Genomic DNA, 7,030 nt, shown 5'->3' with positions numbered 1-7,030 from the left:
AGACCGCCAACGCTGTCCGATCTTGGCGAGCATCGTGAGGTGATGATGAGGTCTGATAATTGTCCTACAGAAACAGACCTGAAACTGAACATAAACGTCAGAGGTGGTCTAGCGTTACTCACAGGTGGAAACCTATTGAAACTAACCTCATCTTCAATTTTAAATATTAATGTTTCCATTCCAAAGTATTAATGAGTCGTTAATGGTTTGGTATATAAAAAGATGAATGTTGTTAACCCAGGTTACTGTTTTTATTTGTATTAAACCTCAACCTGCTCTTTTCTACACAATAAGCACAATTCAAAATGTTTAACTGGCTTTTAGAGAAGTTGAATCTTTTCTAGATTTGGCCATATTACAAGAAAGTTACAAAGAAAAAAAACTAAAGAATGATCTTAATATTATTTTTATTTTCAAATGGTTGAGAGATACTTTATTTAGATGCATGGAGTTGCATGCTTTTTTCGTGCGACTTTTAAAAAATATCATTTTTGCAATGTCAATAAAATCTGCTTGAAGATTCTTCAACTGGGGTCATATGAAATGAGTACAATAAAGGTGAGTAAATCATGACAACATTTGTTTAATTGCACTTTATTGGTCCCTCCTCTATTAAACATACATGACAACTCACATTCTTATTATTAAAGATATTCATAAAGATGCCTAAAGGCCATATGAGCTAATGATCATAAACAGTCAGCACACTATCACCTTTCTAGAACCAGGCAAGCATCCATCAGACGATAAATCATAGCATTTTATTTATGCAAGATAGAGTGTGTCGAAGCATATGGTTACCATGTCAAAATATTCTTCAAGGTTGTTTGCTCAGAGAAATGTAATTGTTATTGAGAGTGCTAAATGTGGGCAGGAGTGAGAAACGAATGTGAGTCCGTAGGTGGCCTTCTCTTTTCCTTATCTCTCATTCTTTCTCCACCGCCTTCCTCTCTCGCTCTCAGAGCCTGAGCAGTTGTCGGTGGAAACTCATGGGTAGTGCATGACATTTGTAAAACATTTGCGCGTAAGTGCTAAATTACCAGCTCAGCGTTAATGCTACCTGCGAGCATACGCACAACAGGCCTTGACTTCCATCTTCGGGGAATTCCCGATACAAGGATGGAACAAAAACCTACACTTAATTTTTTGAAAGAAAGGCGCATTAAAATAAATGATCGACAACATTTCATTACACGTGATCCAATTTACACATAACACTCAAACCTCAGTCATTAGATCGGAGGAAAAAAATGACATCTCAGAGTAATTGATGTTAATGAGAAGATGGCCCTGGGTGTCACATTCTCAATTCAACCATTTGCATCTGCTAAAGCGAATGACTCAATACGAGCAAGGCAGAGAAAGAGATCTGGTTTGCGGCCTCGTTTGGAGATGTTTTCTTTCACTCCTCTCCTTTGTGGCACGACCCCGCCGTCTCTAATCAGGATGACAGACAGACGCGCGGGAGAGAAAGAGAGGGGGAGAGACAGGGATGAGGAACCCTCGGAGAGAAAGAGATGAGGCAAATGGGCCTTAGAAACGTACAAGTGGTACACGGGGCAACGCAAAATGTTGAGCTTTTTTAGTGCAGCACTAATGAGCAGCAATACACATATTCTACTGACTTAATGGAAACCATAGCCATGCTTTTTTTTAAGTAACCCTTTTTTCTGATTCCAAGAATACCAAAGGGATCAAAGTACATAGCGGAGTAAGTACGTCATAAAGAACATCCATACTGCACAACGGATTCACACGAGTGCAGTTTTTTTCCATGCATGGAGCCTTTTAACTTCTGAACGCTGACGTGCGCGTTATCGTGTTAAGACAGGAGAAGTACCAAAGTACGGCGTGTGCTGGACGGTTCCCCAGCGGAACACCACAAGCTGATGAACGTCAAGTGTTTTTGACTGCAGATGCTTATTTCAACAAAATGAGAAGCAGTGACTAAAGCCTCCACTAGAAAGTGCCAAATCTCTACGCTTCTAAGGGTGCTTTCACACCAGAGCATGAGGTGCGGACCCAAGTCAGTTCGACGTCAGAGTTTGTTTGGCACCGCCAAACACACCCAAGTCCCCTTGAAAGGGACAGGTGGTATGGTTTGTATGAACTCAGAAGAGTTTGTATGAACTTTCCATCACCTCAGTGGTTAGAGCACGTGTTAGCAACGCCAAGTTCATGGATTCAATCCCAGGGATTGCAAATACTCAGAAATAAATGTATAGTTTAATGCAATATAAGGCCTAGTCCACACGTACACAGGTATTTTTATAAACAGAGTTTTTCCTTCCTCGTTCAAAAAAAACTCTGCATCCACACGATATAAAGTGCTCTCAAATGGATGCCAAACCAACAGGTGGCGATATAACTCTAAACATAAAGCAGAGTTGGCCAATCAGAAGCCTGGAATCTGATTTTAGACAAAGGAGATATTGGCACGCATTCCAACGTCATACGCAAAATCTCCGTTTTCATCATCTACACGAGAACACTGAAACAGGAGTTTCTAAAAATCTTCACCCTGGCAGGAGTTTTCAAAAAAGTTTGGTTTCTGTGACCGAATACTGCGTTTGTGTGTGGATGAACGGCATTTTAAAATACCCGTGTTCATGTGGACGGGGCTTAAGGCCGAAGTCCAGAACAAAAAAATCTGAACATATCACTTCTATCCTCAGGTCCTTACACTGGTTAACAGTTACTTTTAGAATGAACTTCAAAGTATTATTAATTGTCTATAAATCACTTAATGGTCTAGGACCTAAATACATCTCAGTTATGCTCATGGAATATAAACCAAATAGACTTCTCAGATCATCAGGAACAAGTCAGTTAGAGATAACAAGGGTTCACTCAAAACAGGGGGAGTCAGCGTTTAGCCATTATTCCACCCTGGAATCTGCTTCCAGAAGACATCAGATGTTCACCAACAGTGGCTACTTTTAAATCCAGATTAAAAACACACTTGTTTAGCTGTGCATTCACAACCTGAGCACTGTGTTGGTTTACATCAACTGCACTTCTATTTCTTATTTATTTTTATTTTGCTCTACCTCTTTCTATATATACACTCACATTTTTAATCAATTTTATTGCTGTTTTATTATTTCTTAAAATCTTAAAAAGTATTTGTGATCTTATATTATTTGCATTTTAAAGCTTATTTTTTTTCTGTCAATAATTTGATGTAAAGCACTTTGAATTGCCCTTGTGAATGAAATGTGCTATATAAATAAACTTGCCTTGCATTAAGTTAGTTTGGATAAAAGCCTTTGCCAAATGCATAAAAATGAAATGCAATTCAGCTAATTTGAATACTGTTTTCAATGGATGTATTGTTTTCTTGTTGCTGCTTGTCTCTTCAAAAGTTGAGGCCTCTTTCATTTGCTTTTCTTATACATCTTTTTTAATTTTTCTTTTAATTGAAGTCATAATAACTCAAAGTAAGAAAGAAATACAGCGAACTACAATTATAAAAAAATGATTTTTGAACATTTATAAAAAATTAAAATCATAAATTTACAGGTTATATATATTCAAGTATATAATTGCATAATTCGATCAGTCATCCTATCTTAAATTATTTTATTTTAACACTGACCGTCATTCCCAATCTATGTAATTTTAAACCAAAATTATAAACTGTCAGAAGAGCCAAGCATTCACTGCACGTCGTTCATGTTTATGGTTGTGTATGTGACCAACAAAACTTTAAACCTAAAGCATCTTTATGGCACATCCCTAATTTCAGTTGTTTGCTGATATGTAGTGTCAGTTTTTTTATGTAAATACAAGATTGTGATCACAAATCAAAGTTTTCCTTCAGCCTGTTGTCCCACAACTTCTCACCTCCCAACAAGTCTAAACTAAACACCGCAATCGTTGCAATTAGCTTCCAATCACCCACACATCACAGGCCAATGATCACACAACTGAGAGTTCACAATGAAAAGATTAATCACTGAAGGCAAACTACTGATGAATGACTGATCATTAAAATGAATGAAGGTCTGATCAAAGCTGTTACCTGTATTATGTGGCCGGGTTTGCAGTATAACCAATTAAAGACTGTTTGTCAAATGTTCAATTTTAGCACCATTTTAAGTACTTTCTGATCTGTGATTGTGGTTTAATATGAAAAGGTTTCCTCCCTTAGTCATCTCTCAAACATGATTATAGTTCTAGAAGTAAATGGCCCCCTTTGACCCCCATGAAGGGGGCCCAATATACACATCCACATATGCATGCATCCAGAATCCAAACACACACACACACACACACACACACTCGAACACACAAAGGGAGCTTTGTGCACCAACGATGGTGGGTTCTTACGAGTATGTGTAATTGGCATTACGAAGGTGTTTAAAGGTGTCAGGGCCAGCAGAATACCTATACTACCAGTTTAAAAACGAGAGATAAACTGTGACTCTTGAGGACTAATTTTTCAGCAGAGGGCGAGAGATATATGGAAGTGCTGCGGGACCAATGGGGAGGAATTCTCAAAGGAATAAGGGATTAGGAAAGAGTGTCAGGGAAAGAGAGAAAGGAAGGGGTGGGGATGAAATGCATATAAGAGTGCAAGGGGTAAAGCAGCGGCCCGAAAACGGAGGGGGAAGGGCAACGGGGCAAAAAGAAAGAGAGAGAGTTTATGCATACTCTGTGTGTGCGTGTAAAAAAGTGTGTGAATAGACTCTTTGTGATCAAAAGACTTGTTTATTTTCTTGGCGCTTGAACTCTTCAGGAAACACATTTGGCCCGTCTCTCCGCTGTCTGCCGTGCTAACCTTTTAACACACACCTTTGACTTCGCACACACACTTCAGCGAGAGATTTTATAGTGACGCAATCCCGATCCTAATCTCCTCTTGGAATACATATGCATAAGGGAGTTCTGATCTGGACCATGCAAATTGACGTCCATGTTTTTCTTTTAAGTATGCATAAACTCTCTCTCCCTCTCGATGGCTTCAGTGTCTTCTCTCTCTGCGTCTCCTTGTCCCAGCTGGTATTCACACATTTCTAATAGGATTACCACACTTTTACTTTTGGGAAGAGCAGATAGATGTATACCAGGGATGATGAGGTGCATGAATGGATTTAAGAAAAGCATTAAGATTTAAGAAATGTTTTAGGTTAAAATGTGAGAAGAACAAATAGATTTTTAACTACACAGACGAAAATGTGAGCAGTGATTCCTGATAGAATCCTATAAGGAAAAATCACAGATGAGATCGTTCTAATATCTCAATTATTTCTCCCAGACATCAATGAAATAAAACGGAGAGCAAATGGAAACTTTTGCTTAAGTCTCCTCCGTGTGTGAGATGTTTCTAATGAGAGAAAGAGCCAGAAATCTCACAAACGTCTCCATTAGTTTCAGAAGAGATCTCAACAATGTCACAAACTGAACTCAGATTCGTCACATCTGCAATCAAAAGTCAATATTACTGAACATCTCAATGTGAACTCATTCGTTTTGCATCAAATTTACCCAAATCCAGATTATTGTTACAACCTACATTACTTTTACCCACATTTCACTTTATTTAAATTTATGTGTGTATGTACAGCCGCAGATTTTTTATTTATTATTTGACTATTTGTATGTATGTGTTTAGGTAAAATGATCATTTTTGTTTTATTCTGTGAATTACCAACAATATTTTTCCCAAATTCTAAATAAAAAGATTGTTTCTTAGGTTTAACAGGTCAAAATAACCGAAAAGACACTTTTTTCAGACCTCAAATTCTGCTAAGAAAACAAGTTTTTATTCACTTTTAAGCAATGTATTTCGGAAAAGTTCAACACTTCTTTTTTTATGTGATAACCTGGATTTAATCTCAGTTTTCACGTGTCTTTTCATGCTGTCAGTCTTTCACATTGCTTTTGGATGACACTCCCGAGGTTTGATTTGGTTAAAATTCGCAATAAATGCTGGTTAAACGAAAATTGTGAATGTTTTTTGTAGTTTTTCCAGGCTGTATATAGAATATGACTACAGTCATACTGTACTCTTCAAGAGTCAGTTACGTTGACTTGCTCCTTCCTGTAAGCAAATATGAGAATGGAGTGTTAACGCATCACACACACCGTCAAACTGCACATACACGAGCAGCCCTTGAGCTATTTAAAGTAAACATAATGAAAGTGGTAAAACCAGGTGCCCTGTGACCACCTGATCGGTGTAAATAAAGTCTACTGTAATCCCTGAGAGAGGGAGGCTGTATTTGTATATACACACGTGTGTGTGTGAGGCCTCTATAAGCCAGCAAGGAAAAGAGACTGGGAGAGGAATGTGAAAGTTATATTTGACCCATTTCAGGCACTTTGCCAAGCTCTGTGCCAAGCCTATGAAAGTGAGAGAGCAATGGAATGAGGGAAAGGAATTAAAAGTGAGAACAGACGTAAATTGTGGAGCAGGGCACCGGTCACAAGAAACACAAGCGCACGAGTACGGTTACACGTTTGAGGATTCCAAACAGGCTATGAGAGAGTTTGCATGTTTGTATGTGTGTGTGAGGACGGCTGGTATGTGCAAAACCATGTCAGTCTATATTGGGCCCATGAAGCATGCACACGCGTGTGTTGACAGCGGCGTCTCCTGCATTTCAGCTAGAAATTCTCTCTTCCTACTTCCTATGTGCAACTTCCTCTTGCTCTTACTTCTCCGGCTTTCTCCGCTTCCCTCGCATGAACTCTCTCCGTCTTCATCTTTCCCCCGCAGTGGAACGACTTAAAATAGTCACGGAGTGATACATTTCATGGTGCCGTTAACCGACATCTCTGCTTTGTTTTGGTTGGACGCGTCGTCAAAGTCTCGAAAATTTGTTTCATATTAAAACAACAAAGATACGTCTAAGAAAAAGGATAGTGGTGTAAGGAAAAATGGAGAGGGGATAGAAATGATGGGGACGTTTGGCCTATAAAGTAAACCAGAGAGTTAGTCTCGGTTTGGAAAGAGTGAAACTGTGCCCGGGTGAGTCTGCCGAACACTGCAGACTGTGTAGCAATGGCGGCCTCATTACCTCAC

This window comes from Triplophysa dalaica, chromosome 25 (assembly GCF_015846415.1).
Source record: "Triplophysa dalaica isolate WHDGS20190420 chromosome 25, ASM1584641v1, whole genome shotgun sequence".
Classification (NCBI taxonomy): Eukaryota; Metazoa; Chordata; class Actinopteri; order Cypriniformes; family Nemacheilidae; genus Triplophysa; species Triplophysa dalaica.
This window is presented reverse-complemented; position numbering follows the sequence as displayed.